The 19,523-nt window shown below is 46.5% G+C and overlaps 1 long non-coding RNA gene across 1 annotated transcript; it reads left to right on the top strand.

The window, feature by feature from the left end:
- Positions 1-680: 680 nt before the first annotated feature.
- LOC141173783 (uncharacterized) lies at positions 681-19,241 on the top strand. The gene is made up of 3 exons (XR_012252669.1): positions 681-805; positions 4,804-5,073; positions 18,972-19,241. It is a non-coding gene; the product is annotated as an uncharacterized lncRNA (long non-coding RNA).
- The last annotated feature ends 282 nt before the right edge of the window (positions 19,242-19,523 follow it).

The following is a 19,523-nucleotide window of genomic DNA, read 5'->3' as shown; positions in this document are numbered from 1 at the left end:
GGGACTTTTTAGGATGGTGCGCGCGGCCCCTTTAAGAGGGAGGGAGCGCGCGAGCCCTAAGCACAGTGCCTGGGAAGCTGCGTGCACCAGCAGCAGGGAGGCCGGAAGATGCCGGACCAGGAGCGCGGCGGTAAGGGGGACGGCGTCTCTGCCTGGCAGGGGGCAGAGACACCGATGTTACAGGGGATATTAACAGAATTGGGGGACATTACCCCTATAACAGTGTCAGCAGCAGACCCTCTTCCCCTTAACAGGGCATCATGACCACAATTTTTGCTCACATTTTTTTCTATTTTTCTCCTCTAAACCTAGGTGCGTCTCATGGTCCGGTACGTCTTATAGTCAGAAAAATACGGGTAATCATTGTATATACCACGTCTGGATGCTTGAGCTGCTTCAATTGCAATTTCAACTTTATAAGAAGTTTCTTTTATAATATACATACTGTATTGCAAACCCGGAACCAATCTACTGCCACAGGCTGATGTTTTATACTAAACCAGATGTAATGTTGTATAACTAACCTGTCTGTTATTTCTAATATTCTCAGTTCCAGGACAAGTTTCTAATATCACCATGAATAATTACAAGTCGGTTGATGTTCTTGGAGCGTCATGGATAAAACCAGCAGGAAATGTGGATATTAATATAGTAGGTTTATCAGGAGCCATTACTACCATGAGACAAACTACTGGTACACAAGTGAACTTCACGGAATTACGACCAGGCAGTGAATATAGTATCACTGTACAGACAGTCAGTGGGAGCTGCAGACAACTATCGGCTCCGGGAAGAGAGGCCACATGTGAGTATCATCAAGATCTGCTCAGCAATGCTTTTTTATAACCCTCATAGCACCATTCTGCTCTGTTACCAGCACTTTTATTATACACATGCTGGATATGTTCTTTCTACAGATGAGTAAATTGCTTGGATGTGAATCGAATTAGTGTCAAATTTTTAGAAATTGTCTGAATCCAATGAATTTGAACAGCTTTGCACATATTGCTTAAAAGATCACTTGTTTACACATTGTCATAGATATCATTAAGTTCGGTAGAACGATCTAATTGCTGATCACAAACCAAACTATACCAGCAAACTTTTGGTTAAAATGATATTTTATTAAGAATAAATTCATACAAACAAACACAAAAAGGATAAAAGGCACCTCCAACTGTGAGGGACTCAAGGTAATGTTGGAATCCTGACTTCACATTATGGTATATAGCTAAGTCAAATGAAACAATCAATCTCCCTCAAGTGCAGTATATAAGACAGTGCGTAATCAGCCATGGAGATAGTAATAGTAGACTAGGAATATCATGCCATACCTTAATACAATAGCCATGGTGATGCTGTCAGTATAGGACCTGGTCCCTCTCTACCACTACGCACGTTTCGTCGTTAGACTTCCTCAGGGGGGTAGAGGAACCAGGTCCTATACTGACAGCATCACCACGGCTATTGTATTAAGGTAAGGCATGATATTCCTAGTCTACTGTTGTAGGGGGCTGCTGGGTGATGAAGACGTCGAGTCAAGAAGGAGTGTTTAGTTGTCTGATAATTGTTATATGTGTTTATAGTTATTTATTTGATAAAGTGTTTTGCTGTGTGAAATCCTTATGGCCGTTATTGTATGCCGGTTCTCCATAGGCTCTGCCTAAGGCCGTCCCTGGGATGCGGGAGGTCTGCCCAGAGGGGAGCCATACAATAGGAACCATACAATAGGTAAGGGATTTAGTTGCACTACACTGCTTAGACATTTGAGAGTTAAGACAGGGGTTTACATCATCAACTGGGAGGGGTTTAGAGTTGCTTTATAGAAAACTAATTCTGGGTTGCAGACAGGAGTAGTAGTGGGGGAGAGTGAGTAGTGAGGGGGAGAGTGAGTAGTTAGGAGCAGTAGGCAGAGTGAGACTGCCGGTAGGGGAGGCCTATGTCAGGCTACCTCATTCCTTGGTTCAAGACCCGATTGCACAGGACCGGTGTAGGTTCTGTTCCATGTACAGAGAGAGAGAGACGGAGTGTGGAGGAAGACTGAGCAGACAGGAAAGCAGACTCAATAGCAGCTACAGCAGTAAAGAAGTGTTTCCGGACAGGAAGAGAACTAACACTGAAAAGGCACATGACCAAGGGTACTTCACTAATCAAAGAACTTGTCTTGATCTGTATACTGCAGTCGTGTATGGAAGAATTTCACAGTAAAAGTGAGTCTGTTACCCCGGATCTATGATCTCCTGTCTTGCTTGAAGTCGTGTTGGTTCCATGAACTGTGTAACAGTGAGTATAGCCAATACTCCATTGCTTCACACACTCCGGTCTCAGTCCTTAATAGTAGAGGGGCATTGGGCGAAGTGAATAGAGTTTTATTACACAGCGTGATGGTAACGGCCCTGGGTGCTCCCCTCTACACTATTACTATCTCCATGGCTGATTACGCACTGTCTTATATACTGCACTTTAGGGAGATTGATTGTTTCATTTGACTTAGCTATATACCATAATGTGAGTGTAAGTCTTGAAGTCAGGGGTGCAACATTACCTTGATTCCCTCACAGTTGAAGGTGGCTTTTATCTTTTTTGTGTTTGTTTGTATGAAATTATTGTTAATAAAATTATATCATTTTAACCAAAAGTTTGCTGGTATAGTTTGGTTTGTGATCAGCAATTAGATCGTTCTACCGAACTTTATGATATCTATGCCATTGATTATGTCTATAACAGCAACTCTAGTTAATGGTTCTAGGATAGTGTTTTTTCTCTGATTATAATTGTTTACACATTGCAAGAGATTGCATCCATCAGGGAAGGATCACGAGATATCATCCAGGTGGACTTGCATATAATGCCTTTTAACATTCATATCACATGGTATAGTACACCCAATCAGAAGGGACTATAATAGCCTGTATAAAAGAAGCAGAAAGTGTTGGAGTCATTGGGTTGTGAATCCGGATAGTGATAAAGCATCACAATTCACAGCTGAGCCATAGCGAATAAGAATTATAAATGTGTGATGGACAGGACCTGGTAACCAGATCGGGGTGCCGAGGAGGTGATGTCATCAGAGGAGGAGGATGGTGATGTTGGCAATAAAGAGTGGAACTGATGTCTGGCCAAGAAAGCTTCCGGTGGCAGATCTGCTTGTGTTGTCAGGGTGGGAGCAGGTGATGCAGCAGTTTTCACTGGTGTGGGAGGCTCAACAGTGTCTGAAAGTGCTGGCTGATGTCGATAAAATTGTTAGACAAGTTGTAGGAAAATAAGCCATGCGGGAAGAAAAAAGAGCCATGAATGTCCTACTATCATCATTGTGATACAGAAAAAAAACTGTCAAAGGGCCAGAATAAAATATAATAGGTCAGTGCATTGTAATAGACTATAATGCCATTCTGTCCGGGCCATGATCCTTCCCCACTACACACTCTACAAACAAAAAACAAATCTGTTTCTACTTCACAAAAAAAGATAATTTTTTGACAGCTAAAAAAAGCCAAGTTATTGCATCTTCACTTTTTAAAAGCCAAGCCCTTTACAATTCTGAAAATAAGGATAATTTGTGCTCCACCACTTGTTAAAAAGGTAAGGCTTCTAATATCTTCCCCTAATGTTTATAAACACCATCATGGCAGCTACAGTATCTGTCCCCAATAAGCCATCATTATTTAACTTGTTTTATATTTTAAAAATAATAAAAATTCTGTGAGTGCAGTGCATTATTAAACAGACTATTAGTTAACACCAATTATGATCCATTTATATCTTTTACATGTCCATTTTTCCAGTACGTGTGGTATCCGTTTTTTTTCATGTACGTGTTTAACATTACAAGGTATAGAAGAAGCTTTGTAATTTATTTATTTTTTATTCATCAGTGAAAAACACTGACACACTGATGGTAAAAATGGACACGAGAATGACATACTGATGCAAAATACTGATAACACCAGTGACATTTTTTCACGTACGTTGTTTAAAAACGGACGTCTAAATGAGGCCTTAAAGTCACTTTGACATTACTAAGGCTGTACTTCTGTTAGAGCTCAAATGGATTGCATGCAGTTCTAGGAGACGGCACAGGCATCTATTCAAGTGTACTTTTGAATTGCTGCAAATGGAATTTCTTGTCAAAATTCAGCAAATTTGCATTTCATAACCAGTGGCAGATTAAGAGTAGAGTGTCTCGGCAAGTGACGTTCTCTGCATTCTGATGATTCTTCATTTCAGTATCCCAGCATGCACTGGGATTCTCAAAGAAGAATTAGCTATTATGCAACACACCATTACAAATGTAAATTAATAATCCACCACTGTGCCCTCTTTTAACTATAATTAGCCCAATAAATATTGAAATTATTTTGCCACTGTACTCTTTCCCCCAATTTATTAACAGTCACTCTCCTCAATGCCCCACCACTTTGTACCTCCTGCTCCCCAAATTCATTATAAATACATGCCCCTCCAATTCATTTTATTTACATGCTCAACTCCCACCAAATCATTATAATTTCCTCTCCCACCTCCCTTTCATTCATGTTATTGAAAAAAACAAGTTTTAAAACTTGCCTTTCCATACGATCTCTTTGCTTCTTCTTGTAGTCGTTGTGTCCATGCTGTCTGATGACGTCATCACGCCCAGGGACTAGTGCCATCAATGGTGGCGAACAAAACATGAGAGCAATCTGGCCAGGTTTTCCCCCGGAGTCCTGGGTGGTATCCCAGATTGCCCTCATTATAATCCAACTATGTTCATAATATTCCCACAGCTCTGGTTTTCACCTGTTTGTATTTTTTTTTTGTCAGATCCAACACCACCCAGAAATGTAATCTGCAACACCTTTGGGACAAACACCGTGACATTATCTTGGTTGGAGCCAGTAAATATGACTGGGTCATATAAGTCATATAATATAAGCTATGGGATATCTCCATCAACTAACTTATCTGTGACAAGTTCCACAACAAATGTCACCCTCCAGAGCCTGATATCTGGGAGTAATTACCCCATAACTGTGGTCACAGTCGGGGTCCGGGGGTATCAGAGTTCTCCGGTCACCACATCTGTCTATACAAGTAGGTTTATATTTTCTATACGTAAAACTGCAGCGTATACGTTTTATTCTAAGAAGTATGAGAATATAATCTTTATTAGCTTTATGTTACAGCAGAAGTCCCCAACCTTTTTAAAACTTGAGCGCCCCATTACGTTCTGAGAGATGGTTGTGAGCCACAATCTGTGCAAAGAAATCATTGAAGCCATATTGAGACCAATTATGGATAGTCATTAAAGGGTTATCACTAGTAATTGGAGAGTTATTCTGGCCTTTTCAGGTTAATGTGTTTTAGAGGGCGTGTGTATCTACATTGTAAAACTTGGAGCAGTCACGTCTGCAAATTTAGAAATTGATTGGCTTTGTGTGCGGCTCCTTCTGATTGTCCACATAGTGGACGGGTGCAGGAGCAGTCTGCTATTTGTGATTTTTTTTTTTTTTACACAGGCTAACATTTGATAAAACACGGATAAGTTTGATTTTACCTTAAGATTGTATTAAGACATCTGTATATCACAGTCACACTGATTTTTCGGACTGACCGATGGTCTCCTGACCCGAACTCAACAGCCTCAGGCATATATAACATTGTTATGTTCGGGTCAGGAGACACACAGTCAGTCCTTAAATTGCGATTTCAGGACCATGATATATGGATACCACCAAAAAAAAACAATTGGGCGCTTGTACTCTCTAAAATGTATAACTTTATTGAAACCAATATAAAATCAACAATGGTGCAACGGAGTAACACAATGGAGGACCGCATGGCACAGTTACATAAATAAATCAAATATATCTGGAATCATAGACAGTCTAAGTGTTTGCAGGAGCTATGAAGTAACATCACCCTAGACACAACCCTAATGGCTCAATATATTTGCTACATAGTGCAAGTTTCTAGCATGTCTGGCCGATGATGTAGTATGACTTGTATGTTTGAAAATGACTAAAAAAAAAGTCATACTACACGCCCACTGATGAAGCAAGGGTGAAACGTATATTCGGAACACCAGGACCACATCACATACCAATCTATTTGATAAGTACGTTATTCCTTTTTTCTTTAGTTAGAAAAAAGCAAGTCCCCACTCAGGTCTGTCATCTGTCAAAGACAGAGGCTCCTCGCCCCCCAAAAGAAATCTGCAAATACTGCGCTCCCAAATCCTACTGCCCTCCTCCCTACTGAGCCACACATTGTGCTTCGACCATATTTAGCTTCTACATATTTGCCATTTCTGTAGCGATGTGAGCCCGCTTAATTTATGGATGCTTGTGACTCGCCCCCTGGGCCGTGGGGTACCCGGAACCGGGCTTCTGTACGATGCTGGGGGTAGTAGTGGCAACCCGATCCCGTGGCTCAGGGTGGTCAGACCAAATGCTGTGGCAGTCTATTTGTAGGGTTTTGAATGTCCGACTACGCCACCCGTGGATTGCGGTCAGGGATGACCGCCGCTGCAAGGCAGACCACTGAGGCTGGTGTTAGTGTGCAGCACAGGGATAGGATAACTCCCCACGGGAAGAGTGTAGCCTCAGGGCAGCGTATGTGAATGCTGGGGGTGATAGTGCAGGCCGCAATAGTAAGAGTTCAGAGTCCGCTTCAAACAGTCCAGGGTCTTTATTGTAGGTATTATTAATGACCCAACAGGAGTACCGGGTAGGAATGGGTCTGGGTATCTGAGAGCATTAGGGCGAGCCCCACTGGTCAGGGTGAGTGTGTAGGCCTACCGTTCTCTCTATGCTCTTGTTGACTATCCCCCTTTTCGTGGTGTAATAGCCCACGTCCCTGAGCTGGCCGTGTACTCCTCGCCTGTATGGCTTGCGACTCGGGCCTTGGGTACCTTTTGCTTCTCCTTGCTGTACTGGTCCCTCTGTGTGGCGGAGCCTCCAGGCTTCTTAGGCCAAGGGACCTGAAATCCCTCGCGGGTTGGTTCTCTCCTGCTGCGCTTGCAACCCTGACAGCCTCGGACCCCAGTGTACGGTTGTGTAGTCTCTCTCTGCCAGGACCGGCTCTCGTCGCCTCTGTCCCTGGCTTGCAGTTTCTCCTCTGCCTCACGGACTCCTCAGCTGCTGTTGACCTGTCTCTCTTCTCTGAGAACCCTTCTGGACACTTCAGAAGTTGGTTCTGGTCTCTCTAACCCTGCCCCCAGTTCCAGCTTTTATAGGGGCAGCCAGCTCCCCCTACTGGCCTGGGACAGGGGGTGCTGCATGCTAATGGTCCCTGACCAGGGAACCTCCCTCCTGCTCTCAGACACAGCCTTTAATATTTGTGGCATCCAGGCCTGGGGTGACACACTTGCCTCCAGAAACACAAGCTGGGCATAATGTATTGGACACTACAATGACAGATTTGCAATTTTCACTCAGCAACATCCACTGCTGCTTGTTTCTGGAAAACACCCATGGAGTTAAAATCGTCACTACACCTGTAGATAAATTGCCAGAGGGGTGTAATTTCCAAAATGGGGTCACTTGAGGAAGATTCTGCTCTTGTAGTGTAGCGCCCCGCGGGCTCAGCCGCTACAGGGGTATTGCACCTCTGCCAGAGGTGTGATATTCCACTCCCAGGTAAGGATGGAGTATGGACCAGGGCTCAGTTAGCTGCACACAGCACACTCCCCCCATTTCCGAGGGGCAGCTCAACGGTATTCCCATTAGACAGAAATGCAGGTACGACAGACCATGTCCATGTCTGGAGTGGGGAGGGGGGAGGAACACCCAGTGATGTAGGAGCAGATAGGGGACGGTTCCTGAGCGTAGGTAGGAGCCCATTGGTTGCTGGTCACCTGGGCTCATGGCTAGAGGGAGGTATAAAAGGTGGGCACCATCTTAGGACAGTTCAGTTCAGTCTGTGCAGAGAGAGAAGAAGACAGGGAGTAGAGGCTCTGTAGGAGCTCTACTCCAGAGTGGGCCTAGAGAGAGGCCGAGGAGGAGAGTGGAGAGAGAGAGGAGGTGAAGGGGAGCTGGGATTACTTCTCAGCCCAGCTCCACGAGAAAGGAGAAGAAGGAGGAACAGAGAAGGGAAAAGAAGAGAAAGAAACAGAAGGGCTCAGGAACAAGAAGGAAGAAGGGACCCTAAGAACCCACGAGAATCCAGGGTGAAGGGTCAGGCAGATTAAGGGTGCCGGATCCCAAGTTGGTGGAGGAGAAACTACCCTCAGCCAAAGACCGGAGGTCGTGATCATTTATTGGTGTGACACCTCATCAAACCTGCTAGGAAGGCACCATATAGGGCAGTGGGGAACGGGGCCCACGTTTACCCGCGCAGTTCCGCGGCAGCTGGACAGAAGTGGGTCACTGGTGAGGCAGGCCAGAGGAAGGATTGAAGGGGGTCCTGAGCCATACTCCTGAGCTGCCTGGGAGTTGACCGAGCCCCTCACCTGGTGGACACAGCACAGCTCAGGCAGTCATTGCCAGCTGAAGTGACTAGGATATTAACCGTGAGTAAAGACCCTGGTCTATGTGCTTTTTCACTCCTCCGGCACTACCGGTACTGGGACTCTCACCACCATCACTCCCACCATCCACTACACTGCCCTGGGGCCGCACTCTTCCCGTGGGGAGTCACAGCATCCCAGCTGCATACATCATCGGCCCCAGCGGTCTTCCCTGCAGCGGCGGTTCCTAATAACCGCGATCCACGGGTGGCGTAGTCGGACATCACTTAAAACATCTAAAAGACTGCCACGGGTCTGACCACCCTGAGCCACGGGACCGGGTCGCCACTACTACCCCCATCGTCTCCCTATTGCCCGGTTCCGAGTACCCCACGGCCCAGGGGGCGAGCCACTAGCACTTAAGGGCTTTGTATATGAAGTCCGCAAACTATTCTATGAAAATTATGCTCCAAGAGTCAAATAGAGCTCCCTCCCTCCCAAGTCTCGCCATGTGGCTAAACAGGTCTGTACAGCCACATATGGGGTATTGCCATACAGACAAATTGTGTGACAAATTTCAGTGCCATTTTTACCCATTTCCCCATGTGAATGTCACGCTGTGATGGTCTCCACCCCATGAGGCACGGGACAAAAATGTAAACAAGACACAAAGACAAAACAGGGATAAAAGAAAACCTCTATCATACAAAAGCACTCACCGACAATAGGGAGGAGGATAGGGACAGGGAGGAATAAACTAAATGGGAATAGGGAGCAGGAGACAAATACACACAAACTTCAGCAAACTACAGATCAATAGAACTACAACTCCACACCAACTACTTAGCTTTAGCACTCAGCACAGGAAGAGGAATCTTTCACTAGCAAGAACTAGCCGCCCAGAGACAGTATATATAGAGGGAAAAAATGATAAGCAGTTGCAAGTGAGCACAACCAGGCTGTATGGTCTCAGCCAGCGTGGAAAGAGTCCTTAACTCTCCCAGCACTGAAGGAAAAGAAATCCCTTTAAAATAGAACATTAATTACACCAAATGTAATTATTCTTTCTTCACCGCCCAGTGGTATAAAATTCTGTGAGTCACATGGTGTCAACATGCTCACTGAACCCCTAGATGAATTCATTGGGGTATGGGGGGGGGGTGGAGTTTGCAAAATGAGCTTCTGCTGTTCTGGCACCTCAGGGGCTCTATCAATGTGAAATGGCACCCTCAAACCATTTAAGCAAAATCTGGATTTAAATATGACACTTCTTCCCTTCTGAGCTTAGCACTGTGCCTCGATGGTAGTTTTCATCCACATATAAAGTATTGGCGTACTCAGGAGAAATTGCATAAAAGACAACGTATTGGAGGCAAAGTGACGTTGACACTACCCGGAAACAGCTGGCATGCTGGAACCAGGCTGGGCACGAGGGAGTACCCGTGCCAAAGACACTGCCGGGAACCAGCTGACGGTACTGGAACCCGGATGGGTAGCAGAAGGTACAAGAGCCAATGGAACTACCGAGGACCAGCTGACGGTACTGGAACTCGGTTACTAAGCAGGAGGTACCTGTGCCAGAAAGCACTACCAAGGACCAGCAGACGTTGGTGGAACTTGGATACTGAGAAGGAGGCACCTAAGCCAAAGGCACTGCCGAGAACCTGCTGACGGTACTGGAACCCGGATGGGTAGCAGAAGGTACCCATGAAAAAAAAAGTTGCAAGGCCGCGAGCCGGCCGCAGTTACCGAAACCCACAGTCCTACAGGGGGTGCTTGTCCTATTGGCACTATGGAACCAGCCTTCATTGCCAGATCCCGCAGCCCACATAGGAGTCACCTAAACTGCAGGCACCATAGAGTCGGCTAACCCGACCGCAACACGTCAGGACAACGCATTGGAGGCAAAGTGACGTTGACACTACCCGGAAACAGCTGGCGTGCTGGAACCAGGCTGGGCAGGAGGGAGTACCCGTGCCAAAGACACTGCCGAGAACCAGCTGACAGTACTGGAACCCGGATGGGTAGCAGAAGGTACAAGAGCCAATGGAACTACCGAGGACCAGCTGACGGTACTGGAACTCGGTTACTAAGCAGGAGGTACCTGTGCCAGAAAGCACTACCAAGGACCAGCAGATGTTGGTGGAACTTGGATACCGAGAAGGAGGCACCTAAGCCAAAGGCACTGCCGAGAACCTGCTGACGGTACTGGAACCGGGATGGGTAGCAGAAGGTACCCATGAAAAAAAAAGTTGCAAGGCCGCGAGCCGGCCGCATTTACCGAAACCCACAGTCCTAGAGGGGGTGCTTGTCCTATTGGCACTATGGAACCAGTCTTCATTTCCAGATCCCGCAGCCCACATAGGAGTCACCTAAACTGCAGGCACCATAGAGTCGGCTAACCCGACCGCAACACGACAGGACAACGCATTGGAGGCAAAGTGACATTGACACTACCCGGAAACAGCTGGCGTGCTGGAACCAGGCTGGGCAGGAGGGAGTACCCGTGCCAAAGACACTGCTGGGAAACAGTTGGCGGTGCTGGAACCCAGGGTAAATACTAAAAACAGAGTGGAGCCAGAGGTCTAATTGGAGCAAGTTTAAAATCTGTAGTAGTGTGAATGTGGACAGAGCAGGAGAAATTGCCGGACACACAGCAGGGGAACAGCTGACATTACTGAACCCCAATAACACGGCAGCAAGTGTTGACTGTGCAGACGGCACTTCTGAGCGCCAACTGGCGGTGTTGGAGCTCAGGGATAATACTGAAAACAGAGGAGCCAGAGGTGTAATTGGAGCAACTTTAAAATCTGTAGTAGTGTGAATGTGGACAGAGCAGGAGAATTTGCCGTACACACAGCAGGGGATCAGCTGACGTTACTGAACCTCAATAACACGGCAGCAAGTGTTGACTGTGCAGACGGCACTTCTGAGCGCCAACTGGCGGTGTTGGAGCTCAGGGATAATACTGAAAACAGAGGAGCAAGAGATGTAATTGGAGCAACTTTAAAATCTGTAGTAGTGTGAATGTGGACAGAGCAGGAGAAATTGCCGTACACACAGCAGGGGCACAGCTGACGTTACTGAACCCCAATAACACGGCAGCAAGTGTTGACTGTGCAGACGGCACTTCTGAGCGCCAACTGGCGGTGTTGGAGCTCAGGGATAATACTGAAAACAGAGGAGCCAGAGGTGTAATTGGAGCAACTTTAAAATCTGTAGTATTGTGAATGTGGACAGAACAGGAGAATTTGCTGGACACACAGCAGGGGATCAGCTGACGTTACTGAACCTCAATAACACGGCAGCAAGTGTTGACTGTGCAGACGGCACTTCTGAGCAGCAACTAGCGGTGTTGGAGCCCAGGGTAAATACTAAAAGCAGAGGAGCCAGAGGTGTAATTAGAGCAAGTTTTAAATTAGTAGTACAGTGGATGTGGACAGAGCAGGAGAATTTGCCGGACACACAGCTGGGGATCAGCTGACGTTACTGAACCCCAATAACACTGGAGCAAGCGTTGACTGTGCAGACGGCACTTCTGAGCAGCAACTAGCGGTGTTGGAGCCCAGGGTAAATACTAAAAACAGATGAGCCAGAGATCTAATTGGAGCAAGTTTTAAATTAGTAGTACAGTGGATGTGGACAGAGCAAGAGAATTTGCCGGACTCACAGCTGGGGATCAGCTGACGTTACTGAACCCCAATAACACTGGAGCAAGCGTTGACAGTGCTGACGGCACTTCTGAGCAGCAACTAGCGGTGTTGGAGCCCTGGGTAAATACTAAAAACAGAGGAGCCAGAGGTGTAATTGGAGCAAGTTTTAAATCTGTAGTACAGTGGATGTGGACACAGCAGGAGAATTTTCCGGACACACAGCTGGGGATTAGCTGACGTTACTGAACCCCAATAACACGGCAGCAAGCATTGACTGTGCAGATGGCACTTCTGAGCAGCAACTGGCGGTGTTGGAGCTCAGGGATTACAGTTCAGGTGGTAGAAACATGAACACAACAGGAGACCTGGATACTGTTGCCAACCAATTATTTATTCTGGAAGAGGACTGGCAAATTCATGCGAGATCCAGGCCTTGTTCATTTTCAGAAAAGTAAGCTGGTCAACGTTATCGGAGGATAGGCGCATGCGACGGTCTGTTAGTACACCACCTGCGGCACTAAAGATGCGTTCCGATAATACACTAGCAGCAGGGCAAGCCAGCACCTCCAATGCATACTGGCTAAGCTCTGGCCATGTATCCAGCTTAGAGACCCAAAACTTGAAGGGGGAAGAGCCGTCTGGGAGTACACTGAGAGGGCAAGACATGTAGTCTGTCACCATCTTGCCTCCTGCTGACTGGAGCCGTCTGTGATGGTGTAGACATTTGTGGCGGCGGGGACACAAAACGTTGCCACATTTGGGCCATACTGGTCTTGCCTTGTGCTGAGGCGCTGCTTCTGCTCCCTCTTTGTGCAGAGCTTCCTCCACTGCCTCGACGCACTGAGCTGCTTGGTAAAGCACTAGCAGCACTGCTCTCGGTTGGAATGGAGAACATGATGGAATGCACCAGTGCGTCTTGGTACTCCCGCATTTCACGCTCCCGGTTCAACGGTGTTATGAGGCTTGTAAGTTGTCCCGGTAGCGAGGATCTAGGAGGGTGGACACCCAATAATCAGCCGTGTTGAGAATGTGGGCAATGCGGCGGTCGTTTCTCAGGCACTGCAGCATGAAATCAACCATGTGCTGCAGACTGCCAACTGGCCAAGAAACGCTGTCCCCTGCTTGAGGCGTGATCTCTGCCTGCTCTGCATCACCCCACCCTCGCTCTAGATACTGACTACTAGAGAATTGTGTACCCCCCTCCTCTGGACAGATGTCTTCCTCCTCCATTGACTCCTCCTCATCCTCCTCACAAAGTGTCCCCTGCCTAGGCCTTTGTGAGGAACCACGTTGCGCAGACTGTACAGAAGCAGATGGCATTTGTGACTCCTCATCCTCCACCTCTTCCAAAACCTCCTCCCTTAGTGCTTGCAGTGTTTTTTCAAGCAGGCAGATAAGGGGGATAGTCATGCTGACTAGTGCATCATCTGCACTCGCCATCCGCATGGAATAATCGAAGGCACGCAAAACGTGGCAAATGTCCTACATAGAGGACATGTAGTGTGAACGGCGCGCACTGCGACTTGTTTGCGCCTGCTGCAGCTGGTACTCCATTACTGCTGCCTGCTGCTCACACAACCTCTCCAACATACTGTACAGACCAAAAGTTTGGACACACCTTCTCATTTAAAGATTTTTCTGTATTTTCATTACTATGAAAATTGTACATTCACACTGAAGGCATCAAAACTAGGAATTAACACATGTGGAATTATATACTTAACAAAAAAGTGTGAAACAACTGAAAATATGTCTTATATTCTAGGTTCTTCAAAGTAGCCACCTTTTGCTTTGATGACTGCTTTGCACACTCTTGGCATTCTCTTGATGAGCTTCAAGAGGTAGTCACCGGAAATGCTCTTCCAACAATCTTGAAGGAGTTCCCAGAGATGCTTAGCACTTGTTGGCCCTTTTGCCTTCACTCTGCAGTCCAGCTCACCCCAAACCATCTCGATTGGGTTAAGGTCTGGTGACTGTGGAGGCCAGGTCATCTGGCGTACCACCCCATCACTTTCCTTCTTGCTCAAATAGCCCTTACACAGCCTGGAGGTGTGTTTGGGGTCATTGTCCTGTTGAAAAATAAATGATTGTCCAACTAAACGCAAACCGGATGGAATAGCATGCCCCTGCAAGATGCTGTGGTAGCCATGCTGGTTCAGTATGCCTACAATTTTGAATAAATTCCCAACAGTGTCACCAGCAAAGCACCCCCACACCATCAGACCTCCTCTTCCATGCTTCATCGTGGGAACCAGGCATGTAGAGTCCATCCGTTCACCTTTTCTGCGTCGCACAAAGACATGGTGGTTGGAACTAAAGATCTCATATTTGGACTCATCAGACCAAAGCACAGATTTCCACTGGTCTAATGTCCATTCCTTGTTTTCTTAAGCCCAAACAAGTCTCTTCTGCTTGTTGCCTGTCCTTAGCAGTGGTTTCCTAGCAGCTATTTTACCATGAAGTCCTGCTGCACAAAGTCTCCTCTTAACAAGTGTTGAAGAGATGTGTCTGCTGCTAGAACTCTGTGTGGCATTGACCTGGTCTCTAATCTGAGCTGCTGGTAACCTGCGATTTCTGAGGCTGGTGACTCGGATAAACTTATCCTCAGAAGCAGAGGTGACTCTTGGTCTTCCTTTCCTGGGGCGGTCCTCATGTGAGCCAGTTTCTTTGTAGCGCTTGATGTTTTTTGCAACTGCACTTGGGGACACTTTCAAAGTTTTCCCAATTTTTCGCACTGACTGACCTTCCTTTCTTAAAGCAATGATGGCCACTCGTTTTTCTTTACTTAGCTGCTTTTTTCTTGCCATAATACAAATTCTAACAGTCTATTCAGTAGGACTATCAGCTGTGTATCCACCAGACTTCTGCACAACACAACTGATGGTCCCAACCCCGTTTATAAGGCAAGAAATCCCACTTATTAAACCTGACAGGGCACACCTGTGAAGTGAAAACCGTTTCCGGTGATTACCTCTTGAAGCTCATCAAGAGAATGCCAAGAGTGTGCAAAGCAGTCATCAACGCAAAAGGTGGCTACTTTGAAGAACCTAGAATATAAGACATATTTTCAGTTGTTTCACACTTTTTTTGTAAAGTATATAATTCCACATGTGTTAATTCATAGTTTTGATGCCTTCAGTGTGAATGTACAATTTTCATAGTCATGAAAATACAGAAAAATCTTTAAATGAGAAGGTGTGTCCAAACTTTTGGTCTGTACTGTATGTAACGTTGAATTCCACCTGGTGGGTAGGTCACATATGATGCGATGTTCCGGAAGACGCAATCGGCGCTGCAGAGCTGCAATGCGTGATCTTGCGTTGCTGGAACGCCGCAAGTGAGTGCACTCTATGCGGACCTTGTGAAGCAGTGCATCAGGATCCGGATAGTCCCTCAAAAAACTCTGCACAACCAAGTTGAGCACATGTGCCAGACATGGGATGTGAGTGAGGTTGCCTAGGCCCAGAGCTGCCACCAGATTTCGGCCATTGTCACACACTACCATGCCTGGCTGGAGATTCGCTAGCACAAACCACACGTCGCTCTGCTGCTTGATGGCATTCCAGAGCTCCTGCGCTGTGTGACTTCGATTCCCCAAAGAAATTAATTTTAATACGGCCTGTTGACGTTTGGCCATGGCTGTGCTCATATCGGTCATCATAACAGGTAACCGTTCACGGGTCGATGTGGAGGTAGACCGTGACGGCTCCTGCAGCGCTGATTCAGAGGACCTGGAGTATGAGGAGGAGTCAATGTGTACAGACTGGATTCCTGCAATCCTTGGAGTTGGCAGAACACGTACAGCGCCACTCTCAAGATCTGTACCCGGCTCCACAACATTTACCCAATGGGCAGTGAGGGAAAGGTATCGTCCCTGTCCATCCTTACTGGTCCACGCATTGGTGGTCAGGTGGACCTTGCTACTGACGGCGTTTTGTAGCGCATGTTTAATTTTTCCCTCCACATGCTGTTGCAGGGCAGGGACAGCTTGCCTGCTGAAATAAAAGTGGCTGGGCACGTTGTATTGTGAGACTGCCAATGCCATAAAGTTACGGAAGGTGTCAGTCTCCACCAGCCTGAATGATAGCATTTCAAAGGCCAGTAGTTTTGCAATGCCAGCATTCAGAGCCAGTGCTCGGCGGTGGTTTGCCAAGTATGGGTGCCTTTTCTCCCATGCCTGTGCTAACGATGGCTGTAGACTGGCCTGGGAGTGTGAGGATGACAGGGAAAGTTGTGCTGTGGGTGGAGTTACACTGTGTCTCTGTACAACAGTGCCAGAGGTTCTTCCATGGCGATCCTGTGAGGAAGCTGAACCAGCTGTGTGTGAGCTGGAGGAAGAGGCTACAACACGAGCTGAAGAGGTGGTAGGTGGCGCTGGTGGTTGGCCTAGGTCTTCAGTGTGTTTTTATAACTCCACCACGTGCTTGGTCCGCACATGTTTCCACATATTTGTGGTATTGAGGTTGCTGACACTTTTCCCTCTTTTCACCTTCTGATTACACAGCTTGCATTTGACAAAGCAAATGTCATCTGCAACTGTGTCAAAAAAGGACCAGGCACTGCAAGTCTTGGGAGCGCCCGCTTTGGATTTTGGAAGAGCCATGCTCCTAATGGATGCCGAAGTGGAGGCTACAGGCAACCAAGTCTACCCCCTCCCTCTCACTCCTTTTTGGGCCGTTCGGGGAATCCCTTCCTCAGAGCTGCTCCCACCACCTTCCTGTCCCTCACGCCATGATGGGTCAAGGACCTCATCATCTACACCACCCTCTTCAAACAACTGCTTCTCCTGGGTAGTCTCGACAGCACAGTACGCACCAGAAAGTGACACCTGAGTCTCATCATCAGATGCGTACTGAGGTGTGCTGCTGACCATAGGCACTGGCCCACCCGCCTCTTCAGATTCAGAGAGACAAAACAGTTGCGCATCACTGCATACTACCTCTTCTTCAAATTCTAGAATTCTGCTTGGCTGGCCCCCTCTTTCCAAGCCAAGAGATTCAGAGAACAGAAGTAGAGATGGCTCCTGTCCAGGGCTCTCTGACTACCTGGGCAATTTGGCAGGTGGTGAAGAGACAGATGGGTGCTCTTCAGTGCTCAGGACCTGAGAGGATCTGGAACTAATTGAAGTCGATGCGTTAGCTGCCATCCATCCGACAACGGCTTCAATTTGGTCCTTCCGCAGCAGTGGGGTACGGCTAGCTCCTACAAAGCTGCGCATAAAGGACTGTTCCCTTGTAAAACTGGGGGATGCTGAGTCACTGGTGCCCGCAGCAGGCACAGAATCCCCACGTCCTCTCCCTGCAGGCGCAGAATCCTCACGTCCTCTCCCTGCAGAAACTCCACGCCCACGACCACATGCCTTACTCCCTGCCTTCTTCATCTTGGTAGACTGATAAAGATAGGCAGAAAAGTACTAAGGGCTTAGTGTGCTTATTCCTGAACAGCTGCTAACAGGTATAAGAAACACAAATTTTATAAAGTGTGGACTAGACTTTAATATGAGCTAATGTGGTCTACACAACTGTAAAGTGGAGTGTTTGGTGAACTTTATTTAGGTTTTTTTTGTCACAAAAAGACACTGGATGTGCCCAAAGATGTAATACCGATAATATCACTAACTTTTTGTAGCTATTGCAATGCAGGAAGGTAACCTACAATGCAATAGATGAGGCTACAAAAAATAGGCTAATACTAATCTGGCTGGGGCTGCAGGGCACAATGCTGCAGAAAGGCTCCTCTATCTACTCCTATATAGTGTGTTTGGAACCAATGTAGCTGAATACGGATGGAACCTCCACACTAATAGGAGAAATCAGGAAAAATGATGAATTAGCAAAAAAGGACAATGTATGAGGCAGTGACGTACAGCGTGAGCTGCACTCACACACAGAGACCTTGCAGACAGCGGTGAACAGTACAGATGCAGAGCACTGTGCACTAGCGCTGCAAGACAAAAAAAAAATCTCTATCTACTCCTATATAGTGTGTTTGGAACCAATGTAGCTGAATACGGATGGAACCACCACACTAATAGGAGAAATCAGGAAAAATGATCAATTAGCAAAAAAGGACAATGTATGAGGCAGTGACACACACTGAGCGCACTACAACCAGACGTGGCTGAAGCACACACTACAGGGTGAGCTGCACTCACACACAGAGACCTTGCAGACAGCGGTGAACAGCACAGAGAACTGTGCACTAGCGCTGCAAGGCACTGCGATTTATAAAGTAGCTTGGGTAAAGCAGAATAGAGCAAATAGGTATCTAAAACTGTCCCTCAGAACAACAGCGTCCTATCCCTAACTGAATTCACAGCAGAGTGAGCTCAAAATGGCGGCGGCGGCTTTTATAGTGCATCATGACATCATTTCAGCAGCCAATCACAGCCATGCCATTAGTTAACATGCCTACATGCCTAACAGGATGTGCCCACACTTCTTAGAATCCTCATTGGCTGAATAAAATGAAACTGGCTCATTGCATTATGGGAACTTCCGATTCCGGTATACGATATTGCAAAAGTATCGGAATTAAGTATCGGAATTCCGATACCGCGAATATCGGAAGATACCCGATATTTCAGTATCGGAATGCTCAAAACTAGTGAAGAGTTTATTTCTCTAGACCAGTTATTGTTACATTATGGAATATTGTCTGGTCTTTTGCCTCACGTCACATAGCTGAGGGGTCAATGTAACATTTCAGAGTTTTTTTCTGTTAAGAGTTGGCAGACTTCAAAAATCTACCTTTTACAGGCTTACAGTTTGTTCCCATTCTCCTGGCTTATATTACAGCTCTAGATTTTTAGGCAGTGGTTACTATTAGATAATACTACATGCTGCATTTTAATTCTGCATTTGCAGTGATTGTATTTTTTTTTATTACAGAACCGATATCAGTGAAATCCCTGCAGATCGGCGCTGTGACCTCATATTCTGTGTCTCTGACGTGGAGTAAACCTGATGAGTATCAGACGTCTTACAGCTACAGAGTCCAGACCAATGTCACCTCATCAGCCACAATGATAAATAATACAATAGTGACAAGTGAATCAGTGACAATAATGAATCTGACACCAGGAGAAACATATACATTCCTGGTCTATACAAGAGCTGCCGATAACAGCACTGAATCCGACCCGGTGTCTAATACGACCTGCACAGGTGAGTATAGTGAAAATCCAGTGTAATGAGACGATATGTACAGTGGTGGCCAAAAGTATTGGCACCCCTGCAATTCTGTCAGATAATATTCAGTTTCTTCCTGAAAATGATTGCAATCACAAATTCTTTGGTATTATTCTCTTCATTTAATTTGCTTGCAAGGAAAAAACCACAAAAGAGAATGAAGCAAAAATCAAATCATTGATCATTTCACACAAAACTCCAAAAATGGGCCAGACAAAAGTATTGGCACCCTCAGCCTAACACTTGGTTGCA

The sequence above is a fragment of the Phyllobates terribilis genome, unplaced genomic scaffold (assembly GCF_046119375.1).
Source record: "Phyllobates terribilis strain yellow unplaced genomic scaffold, ASM4611937v1 Scaffold_13__5_contigs__length_258822181, whole genome shotgun sequence".
In the NCBI taxonomy this organism is placed as follows: domain Eukaryota; kingdom Metazoa; phylum Chordata; class Amphibia; order Anura; family Dendrobatidae; genus Phyllobates; species Phyllobates terribilis.
Note: the sequence above shows the minus strand (reverse complement) of the source record. Positions and strands in the feature narration are given on the sequence as shown.